This window comes from Pongo abelii, chromosome 16, assembly GCF_028885655.2.
Source record: "Pongo abelii isolate AG06213 chromosome 16, NHGRI_mPonAbe1-v2.0_pri, whole genome shotgun sequence".
NCBI lineage: Eukaryota > Metazoa > Chordata > Mammalia > Primates > Hominidae > Pongo > Pongo abelii.
Genome location: NC_072001.2, coordinates 21859200 through 21884502, shown reverse-complemented (window position 1 = coordinate 21884502; position 25303 = coordinate 21859200). Strand labels below are relative to the sequence as shown.

Sequence of the window (25303 nt, the reverse complement as noted above, 5' to 3'; positions counted from 1 at the left end):
TTCAAGTAGCAAAATTTTATAGACTTTTTAATTTCAGGAAAAAGTTGTAGGTCTTATACTTTGAGTTCTTATATATCTGAAAATGACTTTTTCTTGCTTTCACACATAAACAGTGAATGGCTTATTTGAGTATAAAATTCCTAAGATACAACCTTTTCCTTTTAAGACTTGATAGTTCCTTTTCCATAAAGCTTGGTATATGGTGTTGCTTATAGACCTCCCAGGCCAGCTGGGTTTTTTGTAGATAACCTATTTTTTAGATAACCTGTCTGCCCATAGGAGTCTATTTTTTCCCTTAAGTTCAAGAGTTTTATAAGGCCATGTCTAGATGTCAGTGTCATATTATTTATTTTACCCTGGCACATGGTGACCAACTTTTTGGTACAGATTTAGATCCTTCTCTGTGGTAGGAAGATTTTTCTTCTATTATATTATTCACTGTTGGTTCTTACCCATTTGTTCTGGATTTTTCTTCATTAATACCAGTAACTTCTGTCTGTCTTCCACATTTATCATGTTCTCTTTAATTACTTCCCTCTTTTTTTTTCTTTTTCTGTGCACGTAGGGGTGATTTTCAAGCTGTAACTTGAACTTTTTTCTTTTTTTTGAGACAGTCTCACTCTGTCACCCAGGCTTGAGTACAGTGGTGCGATCTCAGCTTACTGCAACCTCTGCCTCCTAGGTTCAAGTGATTCTTCTGCCTCAGCCTCCCACGTAACTGGAGTTACAGACATGTGCCACCACACCCAGCTAATTTTTGTATTTTTAGTAGAGATGGGGTTTCACCATGTTGGCCAGGCTGGTCTCAAACTCCTGACCTCAAGTGATTTGCCCGCCTCGGCCTCCCAGAGTGCTGAGAGTACAGGTGTGCACCACCACGCCCACCTAATTTTTGTATTTTTAGCAGAGATGGGGTTTCACTATGTTGACCAGGCTGGTCTCAAATTCCTGACCTCCAGTGATCCACAGTCCTTGGACTCCCGAAGTGTTGGGATTACAAGCGTGAGCCACCACGCCTGGCCTGAACTTTTTTTCTGATCTATTAACTTCTAGTGGAGTTCTTTGTTTATTTTTATTTTTTATTTTGATGGGTACGTAGGTGTATATATTCATGCGGAATGTGAGATATTTTGATGCAGTAATACAATGCATAATAATCACAGCAGGGTAAATGGGGTATTCGTCCCTTTAAGGATTTATCATTTCTTTGTGTTATACACATTCCAATTATACTCTTTTAGTTATTTTAAAACATACAATAAATGGTTGTTGACTGTAATCACCCTATTGTGCTATCAAATACTAGATCTTATTCATTCTATTGAACTATATTTTTGTACCCAACCTAGTGACGTTTTAAATACTGCTATGGCATTATTTATTACCTAATATTCTTTCCTTCACTTCAAACCTGCCCCTTTTATGTGTCTGTTGTTTTAACCACCTGCATCTTATCCTGTATTTTTTTGTCTATTTTTATGTGATATCTGGCTAATTCTTACTTATTCTTCAAGGTCATGCTCTTTTAGGAAGCCTATCTTGACTGGTTAAACTTTGGTCTTCCTGTTTTGTGCTTCCTTGCATCCATTATAGTACTAAAATTGTTGGCAAATTCGGACCTCTTTTTGAGAAAGGAGGACTTCATCATTCCAAGATCTTACATAGTTTCTCACATGTGATGAGGACCCAAATAGCATTTATTGAAGGAGTAAATAAATGAGTGCGTGCTCACGATCGCCTTGCATCTTTTTTGCCAATGCTCTTCTTTCCGCCTAAATCATGCTTTTCTCCTTGTTCTGGTTGACACATGGTTGATCACAAAAATGCCTTTTGAGTCCTCATTTCTTCCTTTTGCATTCATTGGCAATTGTCACTCTTTACTAGGACAGGGGCGATTCTTCTAGTGTTTCTGTAGGATCTCATGAATACCGTTGTGAGAGTGTTTATTCCACTGTATTGTTTTATTTTTCTGTTTCCACAATTGAGACAAAATTTTAGGTGGCATAGATGGTGTCATTCATCTCTTTATGCTGCGCCCACATTATTATTGCTGTATGGTATAAATTGAATACACTTTATTCCATAAATTAATAGAGAAGTGAAGTAATGAATTTCTGGGTTGATAAAAAAAACTGAATGACTATAGTATGGGTCTGTGGGATAGGTAAGGATGGGTAATTCTATGAAGAATATTGAAAGCTATGTTGGGGAGTATGGACTTTTTTTTTTTTTTTTTTTTTTATTTTTTTTTCTTTTATTATTATTATTATTATTATTATCATTATTATACTTTAGGTTTTATGGTACATGTGTGCAGTGTGCAGGTAAGTTACATATGTATACATGTGCCATGCTGGTGCGCTGCACCCACCAACTCGTCATCTAGCATTAGGTATATCTCCCAATGCTATCCCTCCCCCCTCCCCCCACCCCACAACAGTCCCCGAAGTGTGATGTTCCCCTTCCTGTGTCCATGTGTTCTCATTGTTCAATTCCCACCTATGAGTGAGAATATGCGGTGTTTGGTTTTTTGTTCATGCGATAGTTTACTGAGAATGATGATTTCCAGTTTCATCCATGTCCCTACAAAGGACGTGAACTCATCATTTTTTATGGCTGCATAGTATTCCATGGTGTATATGTGCCACATTTTCTTAATCCAGTCTATCATTGTTGGACATTTGGGTTGGTTCCAAGTCTTTGCTATTGTGAATAATGCGGCAATAAACATACGTGTGCATGTGTCTTTATAGCAGCATGATTTATAGTCCTTTGGGTATATACCCAGTAATGGGATGGCTGGGTCGAATGGAATTTCTAGTTCTAGATCCCTGAGGAATCGCCACACTGACTTCCACAAGGGTTGAACTAGTTTACAGTCCCACCAACAGTGTAAAAGTGTTCCTATTTCTCCACATCCTCTCCAGCACCTGTTGTTTCCTGACTTTTTAATGATTGCCATTCTAACTGGTGTGAGATGGTATCTCATTGTGGTTTTGATTTGCATTTCTCTGATGGCCAGTGATGGTGAGCATTTTTTCATGTAAGTGAAGGAGAAATAAAATACTTTACAGACAAGCAAATGCTGAGAGATTTTGTCACCACCAGGCCTGCCCTAAAAGAGCTCCTGAAGGAAGCGCTAAACATGGAAAGGCACAACCGGTACCAGCCACTGCAAAATCATACCGAAATGTAAAGACCATCGAGACTAGGAAGAGACTGCATCAACTAACGAGAAAAATATCCAGCTAACATCATAATGACAGGATCAGATTCACACATAACAATATTAACTTTAAATGTAAATGGACTAAATGCTCCAATTAAAAGACACAGACTGGCAAATTGGATAAAGACTCAAGACCCATCAGTGTGCTGTATTCAGGAAACCCATCTCACGTGCAGAGACACACACAGGCTCAAAATAAAAGGATGGAGGAAGATCTACCAAGCAAATGGAAAACAAAAAAAGGGAGTATGGACTTTTAACAAATATTTAAAAACATCATTTTTTTCAACAATGCACATGTATATAGTTTAAAGAGCCAAATGACTCATGTAGGCTTGAGGTGAAAAACAACAGCCTCATGATTCCCTTCCTCCCATTTCCTCACCCAGCCGGGGCAACTACTGTTAACAATTCTATCTGATTCTCTCGGTGTTTTATCTATATTTCTAAATAACATGTTTATATTACTGCTTCTTGATCTTTCAGTTGTAGGCACTACTCATTAGAGTCATACTATAGAAGATGAAGATTTAACAATTTTTCACACCTCCTGCTCCTTTCTCTTCCTTTCTCTCTCCCCCTCCCCCTCCTCTTTCTCCTTTCTCAACCTCTCCCTCCAGTCTGTCTTCCAGTCCCATACCCCTGAGTTTTATATAACTTTGACTGGGCCAAAATGCAGTGTTAAAATTATTATGAAGGCATATTATTATTAATGCCTTCATTAAACTATTATGAAGGTATATTATTATCATAAAGACATATTATTAAATTATGCCTCTATACTATTCACAGCTATGTCATGTAATATACTGCAATTATTTTTCCTTTCCTGAGTTTTTTTCCACTAGAGTCAATAATTAACGTTGCTTTTTTATTTGCTTGTTTTCTTAGTTTTTACATGCTTATCACTAATTCAGAAAAATGTCATCATTCTAATTTTCACTTAACTAATTTCATTCACTTTTCTGATTTTCATTCACTTTAATTTTCTTTTAGACCCTTCTTCTGGAGAATTCTTAACCTTTAGCTGAGCTACTTGCTGTCTAACAAGAAATTCAGGAGGCGTCTTGGAATCTCATTTTTCTGTCATCCTGGGAGGGTCATTTACCTCTTTCCTGTGTTAGATCTCCTGTTTCCTAATCACCTTCCTTCTTCCTCCTCATTTTTGTGGATACATTCTCCAGAAGCTTCCTGCTTTTCTGAAAAGATCTTTATTTTCTTCTCAAACTTGAATCATGATTTTTCCATGTAAATAGTTATGTAGAAATGATTTTCCCTCAGAAATTTGAAGACTTTGCTCCATATTCTAACATCAAGTAATGTTACTGAGAAATCTAAAGGCATCTGGATTTCCTGCTCTTTTTCCCTCCTCTCTGGATGCATGTAGAAACATACATTTTCCCCCAATGTTCTGAAATTTCCTAACGTTATGCCTTGGTGTGGGTCTATTTTCATTTGTTGTATTTGACAGAGCGTCCTTCACTATAAAAACTCATTCTCTTCAGTCCTAAAATATTTCCTTGATGATTTCTTATATTCATTTTCCTCTATTTTCTTTTCTTTCTTTCTTTTTGTTTTTTTGAGATGGAGTCTTGCTCTTGTCACCCACGTTGGAGTGCAGTGGCTTGATCTCGGCTCACTGCAGCCTCCGCCTCCTGGGTTGAAGCAACTCTCCTGCCTCAGCCTGCTAAGTAGCTGTGACTACAGGCACATGCCACCATGCCTGGCTAATTTTTGTATTTGTTAGTAGAGATGGAGTTTCACCATGTTGGCCAGGCTGGTCTCAAACTCCTGACCTCAGGTGATCTGCCAGCCTCAGCCTCCCAAAGTGTTGGTATTACAGGCATGAGCCACTGCACCCAGCCATGTTCCTCTATTTTCTCATGTTGAAACTCCCATTATTCAGGTATTAGATCTTCCAGTTTTCTCTTTGTTCATTTGCCCTGCCTTCCAGGAGATTTGTCTAAATTTATTTTTTCACTCTCTTTACTAAGTATTTTATTTCTTTCTATACATATATTTTTTTCCTGAGTTATTTTTTGTTCCTTGAATTTTTAGAAATAGAATTCTGTCCCTGATTCCCAGATGCAATATCTTCTGTTTCATCTCTGAGAGTATGAATAGACGTTTGGGAGGAAAATTTTCTTCACCTTGCATAGTCTCAGTTCCTCCCAAATCGCTGTTTTCTTCTTTTTTTTTTTTTTTTTTTTAGTGACATATAACTTTTTATTGAAATCATAATACCATACATATTAGAGACTTTTCCAGGGCAAAAAATGGCTGGATAGGTCTTTCTTTTTTTTTAATTTATTATTATTATACTTTAGGTTTTAGGGTACATGTGCGCAATGTGCAGGTTAGTTACATATGTATACATGTGCCATGCTGGTGCGCTGCACCCACTAACTTGTCATCTAGCATTAGGTATATCTCCCAGTGCTATCCCTCCCCCCCTTCCCCCACCCCACAACAGTCCTTTTCTTAAAAAATTTTTTTTTTGTCACTGTATTTAAGGTTAGAGGTCTTTCTAAGATTTCTGGTGATCCTTGTTTGTTTATTCAAGTTTAACAAAATGAGCTATGAGCTTAACTGGAGGACGATGTGGCCAGTATATCTCATTGCCTGATGATGTCTTTAGGTGTTCTATTTTGAAATGCTTTGATTTCCCAGTGAAGGCCATTCTGAGTCCAATATTTTAGGAATGAAGTGAGGCAGAAAGCTGGGATATCAGCATTAAATACATTAATTTGTATTTAATCCCTGTTTTCAGTATAGTACTCTTGCCCTTAATTGTACCCAGTTATCTCTTGGTCCAGAAAATTGCTGTTTTACCCTCTTTAGATAATAACATGCAGTCATGCCAAAGTAAGGGAGGTCAGCTGGAAATTTAATCTCTTTTTAAACAGACTCAATCAGTCATACTGTTTTGACCCCAACTTTATCCTGCTTTCTAAAGTATCTGATTTGCCACCTCTGAAGTCTTTTGTGAGTTCTGCAGAGCTAATTGAGTTGCTTCTAGGAATTCCCTACTGCCATCTTAGGATTTACCTTTTTTGGGGGCTGAGAAATCAAAAGATATCCTTAATATGAAATAAGTAATTTAAATAACACCATAATTATTATGGAAAATTGAATTTATAATATAAAAACTCTCCCCTCAGTCTTAAGGCCTAGATGGTTTCACTGGCAAATTCTACCAAGCATTTAAAGGAGAATTTACACCAATTCCATATAATTTCTTCCAGAAAACAGAAGGGAAGGAATACTTTCCAATTCATTTTATGAATCTAGTATGACTTTGATACAAAACCATACAAAGACTATACAAAGAAGCAAACAACAAACCAATATATCTCATGAATATAGAAGTAAAAATTATTAATACAATCCTGTCAAAAGTATTAAGAAATATATAAAAGGAATTATACACCATAACCAAATGGGGTTTATTAGAGGAACGTAAGGCTGTTTCAGTATTTGAAAGTCAATCAATGTAATCCAGCTAATTAATAGACTAAGGAAGAAAAAATGTATAGGATCTTATCAATCGATACAGAAAAAATATTTGACAAAGTCACCAATTCATGAAGAGCTCTCAGAAAAATAGAAACAGATATCAAATTGATAAAAAATTTAAGAACCTTGAACTAATATTGTATATTATAATTGGCAGTGAAAGACTGAATGCTTTCCCCCTAAGGTATAGAATAAGGTGGGGGTGTCTGTCTCATCACTCTTACCATTGGAGAAGAAAAATAAAACTGTCTTTGTTTGCAGATGACATTTTTGTCCACGTAGAAAATTCCAAGGAATCTACAAGGTAACTTCTAAAACTAAAAAGTGAGTCTGGCAAGGTCCTGGATACAAAATAAAAATACAGAAATTGATTGTATTTCTCTTACTAGTGATGAGCACATAGATAACAAAATTTAAAAATACAGTGCCATTAATAATCATTCAAAAAAGTTAAATGCTAAGGTGTAAATCTAACAGAACATGTATAGGACTTGTATGCCTAATACTGCAATGTGCTAATGAAAGAGAAACCCTAATAAAATACCTAGGAATACATTTAGCCAAGGAGGTGAAAGATCTCTACAATGAAAACTATAAAACACCGATGAAAGAAATGGAAGAAGACACAAATAAATGGAACGATATTCCATATTCATAGATTGGAAAAAACAATATTAAAATGTTGATACTACCCAAAGTGATCTACAGATTCAGTGTAATCTCTGTCAAAATCTCAATGACATTCTTCACAGAAATAGAAAAAACAATCCTGAAATTTGTATGGAACCATAAAAGACCCCAAATAAATTAAGCAATCTTGATCAAAAAGAACAAATCTGGAGGCATTATACTACCTGACTTCAAAATATGCTACAAAGCTGTAGTAAGCAAAACACAATGGCAATGGCATAAAAACAGACAAGTTGTCCGATGGAACAGAATACAGAGCTCCGAAATAAGTCTACACATTTACAGCCCACTGACTTTTTACAAAGCTGTCAAGAACACGGGGAAAAGACAGTCGTCTCTTCAATAAATGGTGTTGGGAAAACTAGATATCCACATGAAGAAGAATGAAATTATTTCATACCATATAGAAAAATCAACTAAGTCCAGGCTCAGTGGCTCACACCTGTAATCCCAACACTTTGGGAGGCCAAGGCGGCAGATCACGAGGTCAGGATATCGAGACCATCCTGGCTAACATGGTGAAACCCTGTCTCTAGTAAAAAAAAATACAAAAAATTAGCTGGGCTTGGTAGCGGGCCCCTGTAGTCCTAGCTACTCGGGAGGCTGAGGCAGGAGAATGGCGCGAACCCGGGAGGTGGAGCTTACAGTGAGCCGAGATGCGCCACTGCACTCCAGCCTGGGTGACAGAGTGAGTGAGACACTCCGTCTCAAAAAAAAAAAAAAAAAAAGAAAAAAAAATCAACTAAAAATAGATTAAAGATTAAAATGTAAGAAATTTAACATCCAGAAGAAACGTAGGAGAAAAGCTCTATGACATTTGTCTGGGAAATGATTATTTTACACATGACCCCAAAAGCACAGAAAAATGTGGACAAATGGGATTACATCAAACTAAAATGCTTCTGTACAACAAAGGAAACAGTCAACAGAGTGAAGAGATAACCTACAGAATGGGAGAAAGTATTTGCAAGCTATGCATCTGCCATGGGGTTAATATCCAAAATATATGACAAACTCAGTAGCAAGAAAAAAATAACCTGATTAAAAAATGGGCAAAGGACCCAAACAGACATTTCTTAAAATATATACAATGGCCAAAAGATATATGAAAAAATGCTCAACATCAGTAATTATCAGGGAAATGCAACCTAAACCACAATGAGATATCATCTCACACCTGTTAAGATGGCTATTAAAAAGACAAAAGACAACAAGTATTGGCAAGGATGCAGAGAAAAGGGAACCCTTGCACCCTGTTGGCGAGAATGTAAATTGGTACAGCTGCTATGAAAAACAGTATAAGGGTTCCTCAAGATATTAAAAATAGAGATATCAGCTGGGCTTATGCCTGTAATCCCAGCACTTTGGGAGGTCAAGACGGGTGGAGCAACTGAGGTCAGGAGTTCGAGACCAGCCTGGCTAACATGGCAAAACCCTGTCTCTACTAAAGATACAAAATTAGCCAGGTGAGGTGGCACATGCCTGTAATCCCAGCTACTCAGAAGGCTGAGGCAGGAGAATCGCTTGAACCTGGGAGGCAGAGGTTGCAGTGAGTCGAGATTGTGCCACTGCACACCATGCACACCAGCCTGGGCAGTGGAGTGAGACTCTGTCTCAAAAAAAAAAAAAAAAGATACCATATGATCCAGCGGTCTCACTACTGGATATATATCCAAAGGAAATGAAATCAAGATATCAAAGAGATATCGCACTTCCATGTTTGTTGCAGTGTTTTCACAATAGCCAAGGTATGGAAACAACTAAGTGTCTATCAGTGAATGAATGGTTAAAGAAAATGGTATATATACACAATATAATACCGTTCAGCCATGAAAAATGAAGGAAGTCCTATTATTCATGACAATGTGGATGAACATGGAAGACAGTATTTAAGTGATGTAAGTTAGGCACAGGAAGGCAAATACCACATAATCTCACTCATATATAGACGCTAAAATAGTTGATCTCATAGAAAAAGAGTAGAAAGGCAGTTGCTAGGGGTTAGGGTGATTGAGGAGGGGAGTTGGGGACGTGTTGGTGGAAGGATACAAAATTTCAGTTAGGGAAGAGGAATAAGTTTAACAGATCTATTGTGCAACAGTGTCATTGTAGTTAATATATTGTATTATTGAAAATTGCTGAGACTGGATGTTAAGTATTATCACCACAAAAATAACTCTGTGAGATAATGGATACGTCAGTTTGATTTAGTCATTCCACAATGTATAGATACTTTAAAACATCACATATTATACACGATAAATACATACAATTTTATCTGTTGGTGTTTTGTTGTTGTTGTTTGAGATGAAGTCTCGCTTTGTTGCCCAGGCTGGGGTGCAGTGGTGCGATCTCTTCTCACTGCAACCTCTGCCTCCCAGGTTCAAGGGATTCTCCTGCCTCTACCTCCCGAGTAGCTGGGATTACAGGCATGTGCCACTATGTCCGGCTAATTTTTGTACTTTTAGTAGAGACGGGGTTTCACCATGTTGGACGGACTGGTCTTGAATTCCTGACCTCAAGTGATCTGCCTGCCTCGGCCTCCCAAAGTGCTGGGATTATGGGTGTGTATCTGTTGATTTTTAAAAGACATTTTAAAAGAATAGAGTGGGAGGAATCAGCTTACTTAATATCAAGATTTACTATATGGCTGCAGTAATGAGAGCAGTGGTATTGGCAGAGGAATAAACAAATGAGATCAACAGGAGAAAATATTTGAAAATCACCTAACAAAGGACTAGTATCTCTATTAAGAACCCTCAAATATCAACAATTAAAAATCAAACATTCTAATTCGAAAATGAACAAAGGACACGAATGGATATTTTACCCAAGAGAATACATAGATGGCAAATAAGCACATAAAAATATGTTCAACACTACTGGCTATTAAGGAAATGCAAATTAAAACTGCAATAAGATATCATTACCTACCTATCAGAATAGCTTTCAAAAGGTCCACAACATGAAATACTGGCAAGGATGCAGAGAAAGAGTGTTACTCATACATTGGTTCTGAGAATGTAAAATCATATAGCCATCCTGGAAAATAGGCAGTTTCTTTTAAAAAATAAGCATGCAACTACCATACAACTGAGCAATTGCACTCCTGGGCATTTTTCTCAGATAAATGAAGACTTAGGTTCACAATAAAACCTGTACATGAATGTTTATGCCAGTTTTACTCACAGTGGCCAAAAGGTGGAAACAATCCCAATGCACTTTAGTGGGAGAATCATTAAACAAATGGTGTTACATCCATACCAGGTAATGCTACACAGCAGTAAATGGAAATGAACCATTGATAGACACAACAATCTGGGTGAATCTCCAGAGAATTACAATGAAGTTATAAAAATCCAGTCTCTAAAGCTTACATACTGTATTTAACTTATGTAATATTCTTGAAATGACAGAAAATATAGAAAAGGAGAACAGTAGTTGCTAGGTGTTAAGGACGGGAGGAGAGGAGATGCAGCTATAAAAGGCTACTTGCAGAATTCTTGTGATGATAGAAATGTTGTGTACATTACCTGTATTAATATCAGTCTCCTAGCTGTATTCTTGTAGTAGAGTTTTGCAAGATGTTACCTTTGAGGGATTCATGGGGTCTCTTTTTATTATTTTCCAACAAATGTATGTGATTTACAATTATTATTATTATTATTTGAGATGGAGTCTCGCTCTGTTGTCCAGGCTTGAGTGCAGTGGCACAATCTCGGCTCACTGCAACCTCTGCCTCCTGGATTCAAGCAATTCTCCCACCTCAGCCTCCCAAGTAGCTGGGATTACAGGCGCATGCCACCATGCCCGGCTAATTTTTTGTATTTTTACTGGAGACTGGGTCTCACCATGTTGGCCAGGCTGGTCTTGAACTCCTGACCTCAAGTGATCCACCTGCCTTGTCCTCCCAAAGTGCTGGGATTACAGGCATGAACCACCGTGCCCAGCCGATTTACAATTATTTTAAATAGAAGATTTAATTTAATTAAAAAAAAAAACTAGAAATGCCAGGCAAAATAGGACATACATTTAAAGCAACAACAACAACAACAAAACTAAAGTTGAACCTACAAGAAATTAAGGGAAATCCATGGGGCCAACAGCAAAGGGTAAACTGAATGCCAAACTAGTAAGAGCATAACTGATTCTGTGCCTGCCCTGGTATATATCCCAGAGAAATGTGTAAATATGCCTAACATGGTGGTGTAAGATTGCTCATTGCAGAACTGTGGGTGCAGTTTAAAATTTGAAACCAACTTCCAAATGAAGATTTGGAACAATCTTCATCAACATTTAGGAAAATTGATCAATGAAGAATAAAGAGAATTGATAAATAAATTTTGGTATATTTATAAAATGGGATTCCTACAGATCTCTAAAAGTGAATGAATTAGAGTTACATCTGTTAACATGGATACCCTCAAAAACAGTTTTCAGAGAAAGAGAAAAACTGCAGAAGATTTTTTGTACAATATGATTCCAGGTACTCAGTTACCGCTCCTATTTCTGATGTAGTATTTGCTTAACTTTTTCATTTCTTAGGACTAATATAGCATTCTTTAGTCTATTTCTACACACACCTTAGCCTACATTCTGAAATTTGCTTTTAGGCCTGAGAATCTCCAAATTTGCCTGCTCCCTGAGCTCATCTAATTTAAACAGGTATCTGAGGGTAGAAAACATCCTAAATCAAATGTGTATATATGTATTTGCGTATATGTGCATAAATTGAGAGAATAATAGTTTCTGTGGTATTTCAGAAGTAAGATAAGTGTATGTCATTGCATGTGCTCTCCCAGCTTGGTTCCTGGCATGGGGTCAGACCTGTGGCACACCCACTTTTTCCGTGTCTAAGAAACAGGGACAGGCCGGGAGCGGTGGCTCATGCCTGTAATCCCAGCACTTTGGGAGGCTGAGGCAGGCGGATCACGAGGTCAGGAGTTCGAGACCATCCTGACCAACATGGTGAAACCCCGTCTCTACTAAAAATACAAAAATTAGCCGGGCGTGGTAGTGCGCGCCTGTAATCTCAGCTACTCAGGAGGCTAAGGCAGGAGAATCACTTGAACCTGGGAGGTGGAGTTTGCAGTGAGCCAAGATTGCGCCATTGCACTCCAGCCTGGGTGACAGAGTGGGACTCTGTTTCAAAAAATAAATAAATAAAAACAAAAAAGAAACAGGGACAATAACACCACTTTTTGGCTGTAGTGAAATTAGATTAATTCAAAAGCATGGTAGCAGGTTCTTTAATAATTCACTCATTCCTGCTCCCCACATTTTAGGCAGCTGCAAATCTTGATCATTCCTGACCCATTCCCGTATTAAGAACTTTCACTGTCATTTTGGAAGTATTCTGAGATTTTTTAAGAAGGAAACCTACTTCCCTTGGAATGCTTATCAGGTCTCTTTATCCTTGAACTGCCTTAGAGACTATTAAGTCTTCATAAATATTGAATGCTTGTGGTCAGTCTTTCTTGGAAGAGGAATATGGAGGTGATTACATATAAAACCAAACTGAAAGCCATCCCAAAGCTTTAGAAAGCATTTTAGTGCCTTCCCTTTTCATCAGTGTGCTCCTTCAAATTCATGATTTAGGGTATTCATGATTTAGGAAAATAGCAAATGTAGCTATTTTCCTCATATATTTCTTGTGGATAAAGTTATTTCAGAATTTGATTACTTTAAATAATCAGTTCTTTTGCACTGCAAACCACAGGCCAGCCAGAATGTCTCTTTCTCTTGCAGAAGTGTGTAACTTGATATTCTAGTTAAGTGCCAATCATGGGAAACACAGGTTTAAGTTAACTACTATTTTAAAAATTAAAATATTTTTATTCTTCAAAACACATACTTCTCAGGCTTTATGACACCATTATTTGAGCCAATATACCATCAAATGAATATAATAAATTATAGTGCTATGAACTCCAGGGAAATTTTATTAATGTTTTTAATATATCCTCATGTGGAATCAACATGTTTTTTATATATTCATAAATTTATGACTTCAAAACTCTTAATACAGGATGTTACGAATGTTGTAATGGATAGAAAATACATAATTGTGAAATGATGTTCTTGAATTTTCAAACACTCCTGATAATCATTAGCTCTTGCATATACTAATTACAATGAAATTAAAAACTTTTAAGTAATATTTCTGCAACTTAGTTGCTTTGGCCCAAAGGAATTATTCCAGAATAAGCTGGCAGGTTCCTGCTTGGGGAATTAGGATTCCAATGTCCTTAACTTTAAAATAACTTGCATTTCATTTAATGCCTGTTTCATAAAGTAGTCATTCATTTTCATACTAAATTGTAACCGAAGCAAGCCACATCAATAGAGGCCAGTCACTGGGTTTACTGTGTATTAGGTTGGACAAAGTAAAATAGAATGTTAAAAATGGTCACCAGGTGGTTGGGTTTAAAAATAAAAACCTTGCTACTGACTTACAAAGGAAACTGAGAAGTAATCTCCCTGAATCTTTACATCCATATCCTGGTACATAGTAGGTTCACCATAAGACATTGTTGAAGGAAGAATGAGTCCAAAATGGTGCATTATGTTTTGAAAATTCGTGACATAAAATGCTCTGTTTTTCATATCACCATGCTGCAATTGTAGTGGGATTTGTAGTAGAGTTGTACATACTTTTCAGGTTTATATTTTCAGGCTCAACACTCAAGATGCAAATTAGTGACTCCTGGAAACTCAGCTTACAATTAGGACACAGCAGGTGGCAATGGAGTGTAGACCATTGCCATACACATGGTCTACACTGAAGGCCTGAGACACAGCCATAAGACATCTTTCATATATTCTTTCCTTACCTTTTAGTTTTAAGTTTGTTTTTACAAGAACAGTTTTTAATATAAATAGCTAAAATTAAGCAGCTACTAAAAATGCATCTGAAAAATTATTTCTGAAAATGTTTAAAGAAAATGCCATTTTTATTGTTTCAACAATTTTTGTATTCCAGTATTCCCGTCAATTCAAATATATATTTTTTAACCTGTGACTCTCTAATTTGCTTGTTCCCTTGAAATTAGCATCAAAAGCTTTTTATAGCTGCAAGTCAGCATGGTACAAAAAGCTTTTTGGTTATCACTTCCCTAACCTGTTAGCAACTTCCCTCAACTGGGGCTTTTCCAAAATAAGAGAGTAATTTCAATTACTTCTTCACTTTTCCTATTATTTATTTTCTTCTTTTGTTCATACATAAAAAGCAAAATGAAGTAGGCCATGTAAGCGAATGACCTTTTCCATAGGCATAGCTGTTGTTTCCCAGTAGAATGGAGTCATTTCTCCTTGACCAAGAGAAAGACTTCTCCACACCAATATATTTTTTTCTACCAGCCTCCCAGTTTGATGTTGCTTGAATGTTTAAAATTTGATGTACTCTTAGCAAGATTTTAATAAATTTAAGAATCAAATACCTATAACAAAATTTTAAAAACAGAAATATGCATTGTTACAAAATATTAAGACACAGCCAACCCATTGTGATAATCTGGGAAGATGTTCTGAACCACAAATCAAGAAAGCGCATCTACCTAAATACGATTTAACTACAAATTAGGTAACGTTTTTGGAGGCAGCTATAATGCTGTTCTTTTCACTCCAAAATGTCCTTCTCCCAAAGCCTTCTAAATCTAATTAGGGATTGAACCACCTCAAAAACACAAGATGTGAGGAGATAAGGGGTACAAGTTGCAGCTGGAACAGAAAGTTTCAGGTGAAGATGGTATGAAATGGAAATGGAGGAGGGAGAGTTTGAGAAAAACTGCAAAGGAAAAAGAGTGGAAGTTAATATTAAAAATGTACCGGACACAATAAAATACAGAATAAGCACTACAGAAAATTAAAATCAGTAGTGTGGAGGAATATCTGTAGAAGATTTCTTATAAGCACAAGAAAAGGTCAACGAAATGAGATATATATATTTATAAGAGGAAGTCATAGATGGACCAATGAAGAAATAATAGATGCAGAGAGAGGGAGCTCCAGCATCAGAATTACAGGCATTTATGGAACAAGAGCAGTAATCAAAATCATAATCTGAGAATAATCAGCAGCATTGTAAATAAAGACCTTGAGTATTCCATTCAAAAAGGCTCACCATTTTCGGTAAAGACTGATGAAACACATGACTGGATACATCCTAATTATAACTTAAGTTTTATATCAAATACTAACACAACAAAACCAAAGTACTATAAGCTTTCAGGCAGAAACATAAAACACACAAGCAAAGGAATAATCAGATTTCTCCTCTGCAGGTCTCAATGTCAAGGGTCAATGAAGTGTGTTTACAGCTTTGAGGAAAAAGAAGTAGTACCATATCATGCAGCATTGCCTTTCCTGTATGAAATGCAAAGATTGAATCATATGCCAGCCATGCATCCAACTAATTAAATAATACTTAGCCAGACAAGAGTTAAAAACTCATACATGAAAAATTGATATTATGAAAGGACTGGGATTTGTTTTAAAATACTTCTAAATATGTATTGTATGTGTGGACAAAAATGAAAACCTAAAGATGTTTAGCAAATAATTTTTATATCATATAAAAAAGAGCAGACTCAGAAATCCCACTTCTAGGTATTTACCCAAGAGAAATGAAAAACTTTGTTAACATAAATCCTGCATGTGAATGTTTATAGCATTTTTTCATACTTACCCAAAACTAAAAGCAACTCAAATATCTAGCTGGTGAATGAATAAACAAACAGTTGTACGTATGTGCAATAGAATGCCAGTCAGCAATTAAAAAGGTGCAAACTATAGATACCTGCAACCACAAGAATGATTTTCAAATATATTATGCTAAAAAGAGTCAGTCTCAAAAAGCTACATATGGTGTGATTCCATTTATGTAACATTTTGGAAATGGCAAATTGTAGGGACAAAACCAACCAGTGGTTGCCAGGAGCTGAGGGTGGGGGAAGAGGCTGACTATACAGGGGCAACCTGAGAGCATTTTTGGGGTGATGGAATTGTTCCAAATATTGGTTGTGGTAGTGGTTACACAACTGTATGGGTTTGTCAAAACTTAAAATTGTATACATCCCAAATAGAATTTTAATATATGTGAGTTTTTAAGTAGGGAAAAAGAGAAGCAGTGTAATCACGAAAGGTAATATCGACATAGCAATGTGAACATACTTAAACACTGAACCACACACTTCAAAGTGGTTAGGATGGTAAATTTTATGTTATGTGTATTTTGTCACAATTTTTAAAATTTTAAATTTAAAGCTACCAAAATAATGTTTGTATAATGGACTATGATGTAATCATTAAAGTAATTTTTCCAAAGAATTATCAGTGAAATGAGAAAATGCTTATAATATTAGATTAAAACAAATACTAGGGTGAATTAACAGTATGATTTTCAATCCTGTAAATGGCAGAAACAATGGAGGATTAAATGACAAAAGAATAAAGTTCTTGGTGACAGGATTTTGAGTGTCTACCTCTATACTTCTTGGCACATTACTGGTTTGCACTTATTCCTTTTGTAATCAAGAAAAATGGAAGCATCAGAAAGCATATGCAATGAGTGTTACATTGCTGACTCTATCAATCATTTCATATAGGCTCATATTTAAATCATACTGGCAAAAAAAATGACCTCCTATCCACTTTAAAATTATTTGTTCCCATAGAAATAAATATTTTAGTAACAATTGAAATAGTATCTATTGACTTTTAATTCAAAATGATTAAGCCTGTGTTTAGCTCTCCTGGCTCCAAATTTGCCGTTGAATTCACCAGGAAATCATAAAGGGAAAAAATATGTAACTCCATTGAAAAACTGGGAAAAGTGCCATGAAGAGATCAGATATTTTTAAGGAGTTTATGTAAAATATAGAAGACAAGCACTGGACTGAGGAAAGTACCCGTTGGATGGAATTCCAGTCTCCCAAAGGAAAACTCTGCCTGGAAAATGAGTGGCAGGGTCCCAGAGCTAGTGGCTGTTGGGGAAGATAGGTTATGTGGTGGTCATCCCTGGAAAATTCTCAAACTTACCAGTATTAGCATCCCAAGAATGCTGTTCCAGTATGACTTTGTAGAATCCCATTTGGTAAGGTCAATGGTTGAAATAAAATAGGCTGGCTGCAGTAGCTCACGCCTGAAATCCCAGCACTTTGGGAGGCCGGGGCGGGTGGATTGCTTGAGGCCAGGAGTTCGAAACCAGCCTAGCCAACATGATGTAACCCCATCTCTACTAAAAATACAAAAATTAGCTGGGCGTGGGGGTGTGCGCCTGCAATCCCAGCTACTCTGGAGGCTGAAGCTGGAGAATTGCTTGAACCTGGGAGACGGAGGTTGCAGTGAGCCGAGATCAAGCCATTGCACTCCAGCCTGGGTGACAGAGTGAGACTCTGTCTCAAAAAAAAAGGAAGCGTTACTTCAAGCAAATTTCTAACAGAGACTGTTGTACTAATTAAAGGAAGACAGCGAGTGCCCTGCTAACTTGAGTTGCTTCAGTAACGGAAGAGAAATGTCCTAGTGGAGACATGCTACACAAATGCTCCTACATGTACCTTTTCCCCTTTTCATTATAGAAAAGAATACATGTATTCACACATGAGACACACACGTATTGTACATTAATTGTAGTGGTTATATGGACCCTTGGGTAAGAATTGCATGTGAGTACTACTATTAACTAAAGAATTCATTCTTATTTAATATGACACTTCCACAAGACTTTTTGGCCCCCGAACCTTGAAAATTAGTTTCTTAGAATTAAACTTTGAATCTTTGGGGTAATGTGCACTAGTAAAAGTTTTACAGGGAACCAATGCCTTGTATTTGCTTTTTTTTTTTTTAATGCTTGCCTCTTCTATGAAATCATTATTTCTTCTTTCTTTTTTCCTTTAGGAATTGTGAAGGGCAGAACATTCGGTACAAGACATGCAGCAATCATGTAAGTCCTAAAATAAAATTATTTTATCCAATACAATATGTTCTTAAGTTAAAATATTCCAATGTGTACTCTAAAACTAATGGTCTCTTAATACCCTTTGTGGAAAACTTAAGTATTTCTTTAATTGACAACAGATTTTGTATATCAAATATCTTCCATTTATACTACCTTTTTAGGCCATATCACATTCATGATCTAATTTGGTAAGTATTTAATAATTTCTGAAGTCATAGAAACAATATAATATCAGCAAGCTCCTTCAAAGTTCAGAATGCTTTTATGTTCATTATCTTACCTGACTTTCACCCTGTCTCTGGGCAGCTGAGGTGCGGCTATTTCTCTTTTGCGAGTGAGAGGACTGAGGCTGAGCGAGGTAAAATTATTTTTCGAAGGTCACATAGGAAGAGTAGACTTACTTGAACTGGTCTGTTGTTATTTCTACCTCAGTGTCATGGAATACTATAGGTGACCCATCAGCAAATCACACAGAAATATACAAAACCCTACTCTTATTTTACATCAGTCAACACTAAAAATAAAAATTCAAATATCTTGCTTTAGAAATTTGAAAATAAGGCCAGGCGCATTGGCTCATGCCTGTAATCCTAGCACTTTGGGAGGCTGAGGCAGGCGGATCACTTTAGGGTAAAAGTTCAAGACCAACCTGGCCAATGTAGTGAAACCCCGTCTCTAGAAAAATACAAACTTAGCTGGGCTTGGTGATGCATACCTGTAGTCCCAGCTACTTTGGAGGCTGAGGCAGGAGAACTGCTTGAGTCGGAGGTTGCAATGAGCCAGGATCGCGCCACTGCACTCCAGCCTGGGTGACAGAGTGAGACTCTGTCTCAAAAAAAAAAAAAAAAATGACAAAAAATAAACACTAGAAAGAATCCATTCTATTTTCCATTCAAAACATTTCCTAGTTATCAGTAAGAAGCTAACTAGAGGTACTTGGCACTTGCCTCCTCATACACAAAAAGACCAAAACAACAAATAAACAACTACAATTAGACTAGAGTGTCTGAGGGAGAGCACTGGAGTATAGCAAGGGAATAGCAGAATGCCTGTGGCACACAGTAACTCAAGATGGCAGCATAGGGAGGAGGGCAAAGTACTCTGCCTCTACTACTCCATCTCCCCTGTCGGGTAAGCAGGGAGCCCCCAGTAGCCCCTATTACCACTGCAGACACATGTAGTCCTTGCTACAGGAGAATGCGGCAGTCCTCACAGGCCCTGAGCCCAGTTTCAGGGAGCTGCCTGGAGTTCCCACAGCTGCATTGCTTCATAGTAGGAGCTCACATTGTGCACTGCCCACCTGCCATGACCCAGGCTGTTATGGCACAGTGCCACCCTGAAACTGGAGCCACTGCTAGAGTGTGCTCTACTCTGGGGAACAGTAACCACTGATCTTTCCATCCCTGAGGCTCCACTATCATTCTTACATGCTCACACAGATGACTGCAGCACCACAACCCCAGCTATTTAGAACCTAGGCCCAGTGAAATGGTGGTGACTCTTGCATCCAAGTCCACATGGCACCCTTCCCTGCAAAGAACAGGTGATCCTGCACAGTTGTGCATGTACCTCCAGCTTGAGAACCAGCCTGGTGACCCTTTCTCTGGCAAAGCTGCACCACTACTGCTCTAAACTCCTGCAGCCTAGGCCATTGAGGCGTTCACAGATATTACTACATGGATTACAGCTGATGAAACTGTATGGAGACCCAACTACTGTGTCCACCCAGAACCAATGTGAATTCACACTACTCAGCTGACACCCTAGGACACATTTTTAGGAAAAAGTCTTTCCTTATAAAAGCTACTCTGTAAAATTAGAAGCAAAAACAGATTCAGTAGATGCACGGATATCAAAGTAGATACACAAGGCTGGGTGTGGTGGCTCACGCCTGTAATCCCAGCACTTTGAGAGGCGGGGGCAGGCAGATAACTTGAAGTCAGGAGTTTAAGACAAGCCTGGCCAACATGGTGTAACCCTGTCTCTATGAAAAATACAAAAATCAGCCAGGTGTGGTGGCACACACCTGTAATCCCAGCTACTTGGGAGGTGAGGCAGGAGAATCGCTTGAACCTGAGAAGTGGAGGTTGCAGTGAGCTGAGATCACACCACTGCACTCCAGCCTGGGTGACAGAACCAGATTCCATCTCAAACAAACAAGCAAAAAACAAAGCAAAGTAGATACACAAGAAACTTGAGAAAGCAAAGAAACATGACACCTTCAAAGGAATACAATTCTCCAGTAACCCCAAAGAAAAGGAAACTTACAAAATGCCTGAAAAAGAATTCAAAGTAGTGATCTTAGGGAAACTTGTGAGATACAGAAGAATACAGATAAAAAATTTAATGAAATCATTTGAATTTACAATAGCTATATTTACAATAGCTACCAAAAAGTAAGATACTCAGGAATAAATTTAACCAAGAAAGTAAAAGATCTTTACATTAAAAATTATAAAACATTAATGGCCGGGCATGGTGGCTCACGCCTGTAATCCCAGCACTTTGGGAGGCTGAGGCAGGTGGATCACGAGGTCAGGAATTCAAGACCAGCCTGGCCAACATACTGAAACCCCATCTCTACTAAAAATACAAAAAATTAGCTGGGTGTGGTGGCAGGCAATTGTAATCCCAGCTACTTGGGAGGCTGAGGCAGGAGAATCACTCGAACCCAGGAGGTGGGGGTTGCAGTGAGCTGAGATTGCGCCATTGCACTCCAGCCTGGGCGACAGTGCAAGACTCTGTCTCAATAAATAAATAAATTAATTAATTAAATAAAACAGTAATGAAATAAAGAGGGTGCAAAAAGAGGTTCTCATGGATTGGAAAAATTCATATTGTTAAAACATCCTTACTATCCAAAGTGATACACAGATTTAATACAATCCCTGTTAAAATTCCAGTGACATTCTTCACAGAAAAAAAGAAACCGTAAAACTTGTATAGAATCACAAAAAGACTCTGAACACCCAAAGCAATCTTGATTAAAAACAAACAGACACTGGAGGCATCACATTACCTGACTTCAAAATATACCACAAAGTGATAGTAACTAAAACAGCACGACATTGGTGTAAAAATACACGTAGATCAATGGCACAGATTAGAGAGTCCAGAAATAAGTCCACATACCTACAGCCAACTGATTTTCAACAAGGGTGCCAAGAATACACACTGGGGAAGGGACAGTGTCTTCAATAAATGATGCTGGGAAAATTGGATGTCTATATGCAGAAGAATAAAACTGGACCCCTATCTCTCACCGTGTACAAAATCCAACTAAAAATAAAGACTTAAATGTAAGACTTGAAAATATGAAACTGATAGAAGAAAACAGAGAAAATACTTCATGACGTTGGACTGGGTAAGGATTTTTAAAATATGACCTCAAAAGCACAGACAATAAAAGCAAAAATAGACAAATGGGATTATATTAAACTAAAAAGCTTATGTACATCAAAGAGAACAATCAAGAGTAAAGAGACAACCTGTAGAATGGGAGAAAATATTTGCAAACTAGACAGCTGGACAAGGAAATAATATTTAGAATATATAAGGAATTCAAACAACTCAATAGCAAAAAAACCCAAAACAAGTAATTTGATTTAAAAATGGGCAAAAGGCCTTAATGGACATTTCTCAATAGAAGACATAAATACCAACCCAGGTGTATGAAAAAATGCTTAACATCACTAATCATCAGAGAAATACAAATCAAAACCACTATATCACCTAATTCCACTTAAAATGATTATTATCACAAAGACAAAAGACAAGTGTTTCTGAGGATGTGGAGAAAAGGGAACCCTTATATGTTATTAGTGAGAATGTAAATTAGTTCAGTGTTTGTGAAAAATAGTATGGAGTTCCTCAAAATTTTAAAAATAGAACTACCATATGATCCAGCAATCCCATGACTGATTATATATTCAGAGGAAATGAAATCAGTATATCACAGAGATATCCTCACTCACGTGTTTATTGTAGCACTATTCACAATAGCCAAGGTATGGAATCAACTTAAGTGTCCAACAATGAATGAATGGATAAAGAAAATGTGGTATATATATGCAATGAAATACTATGCAGCCATAAAAAGAAGGAAGTGCTGTTATTTGTGACATGGATGAATCTAGAGGATATTATGTTAAGTGAAATAATCCAGGCACAGAAAGACAAATATCACATAATCTCATTCATATATGGAATCCAAAAAAAAACTTGATATCATAAAAGTGGGCAATAGAACAGTGGTTACCAGAGACTGGGGAGGGCAGGGGGCAGGTAGAGATTGGGAGAGGTTAGTCAAGAAAGTTACAACTAGCAAGGAAGGATGATTTTTGGTGTCCTATTGCACAGTAGAGTAACTATAGTAAACAGCGAGACATTGTATATCTCAATTTAGCCAGAAGAGAGGATCTCGAATGTTCCCACTACAAAGAAATGATAAATTTTTGAGGTGGTGAACATGCTAATTACCCTAATTTGTTCATTATGTAATGTATACATGTATTGAAACATCACATTGTTCCCCATAAATATGTGCAATTTGTGGAGCCCTAAGGAGTTGAAAGAAAACTGAAAAAATGGGCTTAGCTGGCAGGAACAGAAATAGGGGGTAGAGAGGAACAAATGTTCTGAGAAGTAGGGTCAACTGCAAATGGCTTACTAGCACACAGGCATCCTGTTACAAGCATCCAAATCACAGCCCACCTGCATCACGCATCCTGTCGGCAAACATTAAGCCCAAGTAGCACGACCTAAAAAACTCCCCTCCAATCCCTGCCTCTTTGCAGACAGCAGACAGCCTTCCCTCTGCTGTATTGCCCATTGCTTGCTGGCAGTATATCTCCCCTTTTCTTTAAATAAATCTGCCTTTCCAGACTCATTACTGTCTTGGTAAATTCCTTTACTGACTATGTGTCAGCCCCAGGCAATCACTAACCATGACATTTTATGTGTTTATTAAAACTTTTAAAAACATTTCCCTCATTGGTGGTGTAGACCCAAATCGAAATGACAGGAATTAAAAGGAAATTCTGAAAATCTGGAGATCTCATTTCAAATGAGATTGATTTATTTTTATCCAATTTTCTCAATTGGCTGTAACTAATTTATTTTAAAAGATCAATTACTGGGGCTTTGTCTGTCTTTCTCCCTTCTCTGTCCCAAGCCAGTGTGAGACATCAGTCCTGGGTAAGGGTTTCTAATCTATGGATCAAGCTTTTTCTTGGTGAGTAGGCCCACAAGTTCTATGGGAGTAGAAAGCCAGCAGCCTTTAGCAACAGCTTTTGACTGAGAGCTCAAGCCATATTTGCAGTCCATTTCTACCAACGATGAAGCTGACATTTCTATCTGTGTCTCTCCACTGGTTCCAAACTTGAATGGGAAAAAATGGGTGCTTATTTACTGGGGCACTCAAACTCAAATATCACTTAGCCAGAAGTACCAGATTTTTATCAACCGAGTCCTTGGAGGGATTTTGGAGCACTACACAAATGTTTCACATCTCTGGTGATTTGAATTGAATCACACTTGATGTTGAGTGACACATCTGCTTGTGAATGCGAATTAACTGAGCTGAAAGTCCAGATGGGGCATGTAGAAGGGAGAGAGAGACCTGAACACAAAGGCAAGCATGTCAGTGCCAACGTAGTCTAGCCTTCCTTTTAAACAAGCATGTGGGTGCATTAGCAACCTCAGAGTTTTATCCATGAGGCTTTTAGATCTACCACCTTTTTCGTGGGTGCATTAGTTGTTTTTATTGCTGCAGTAACATGTTACTATAAATATAGTGGCTTAAAACAAGACAAATGTATAACCTTATGGTTCTGAAGGCCCAAAGTCTGACACAGGTCTTACTGGGCTAAAATTAACATATAGGCAGGGCTACATCATTCTGGAGGCCTAGGGAAAAATTAATTTCCTTTTTTTCCCGGCTTCTAGAGGCCACCCATATTCCTTGGCTTGTGATTCCTTCTTCAGTCTTCAAAGCCAGCAACGTTGCATCTGTTTGAACATTTTTCTTTTTCTTTTGAGACTGAGTCTCACTCTATCACCCAGGCTGGAGTGCAGTGGCATGATCTCGGCTCACTGCAACCTCTGCCTCCCAGGTTCAAGCGACTATCCTGCCTCAGCCTCCTGAGTAGCTGGGATTACAGATGCTAACCAGAATGCCCAGCTAATTTTTGTATTTTTAGTAGAAACAGGGTTTCACCATATTGGCCAGGCTGGTCTCGAACTCCTGACCTCAAGTGATCCGCCTGCTTCGGCCTCCCAAAGTGCTGGGATTACAGGCATGAGCCACTGCACCCGGCCTGAACATTTTTCTGTAGTCATATCTTCCTGTGACTGCAGCTGGGCATTGTTCTTCCACCTAGATAATCCTAGATAATTTCTCTGTCTCAAGGTCTCTAACTTTAGTTATGTGTGCAAAGATCCTTTTGCCATGTAAGGTAACATAGTCGCAGGTTCCAGAGGTTAGGTCCTGGACATCTTGTGGGCCAAGGTGGTGCATTATTTTGCCCAACACAGTGGGATAGATAGCTAAAGTTTTCTTTGGTCTGACAATTTCCTTGTAGTCATTCAAGAACAAATTTCAAAACAGTATGATTTCCAGCAATAAGTTGTGAAACTATTTAAAACGATTTATTTTAAACCCCAGATCACGGTGTTACATTTTAGGATCTCATTCTAGAGTTTCTCTGTGTGTGTATCACTCTGCTCTAGCTAATTCCAAAAAGGAATCTATTATCAACACAAGTGTTAGAGTATTGTGCCACATAGTACAGACATAAAATGTAATCTGCTAAAATTATGCACATTAGGTGAAATGGTTAGGACTTTAGTGTACTTGAGTGAAGATATGATGCCCCTGAAGCTCTCTGGGCCTTGGGGGTTACCTGTGGTCT

The 25303-nt window shown here is 37.7% G+C and overlaps 1 pseudogene; it reads left to right on the top strand.

The window, feature by feature from the left end:
- The window catches only part of LOC129047456 (ADAMTS-like protein 3), a 126034-nt pseudogene that overhangs the window by 12176 nt on the left and 88555 nt on the right, over positions 1-25303 (top strand).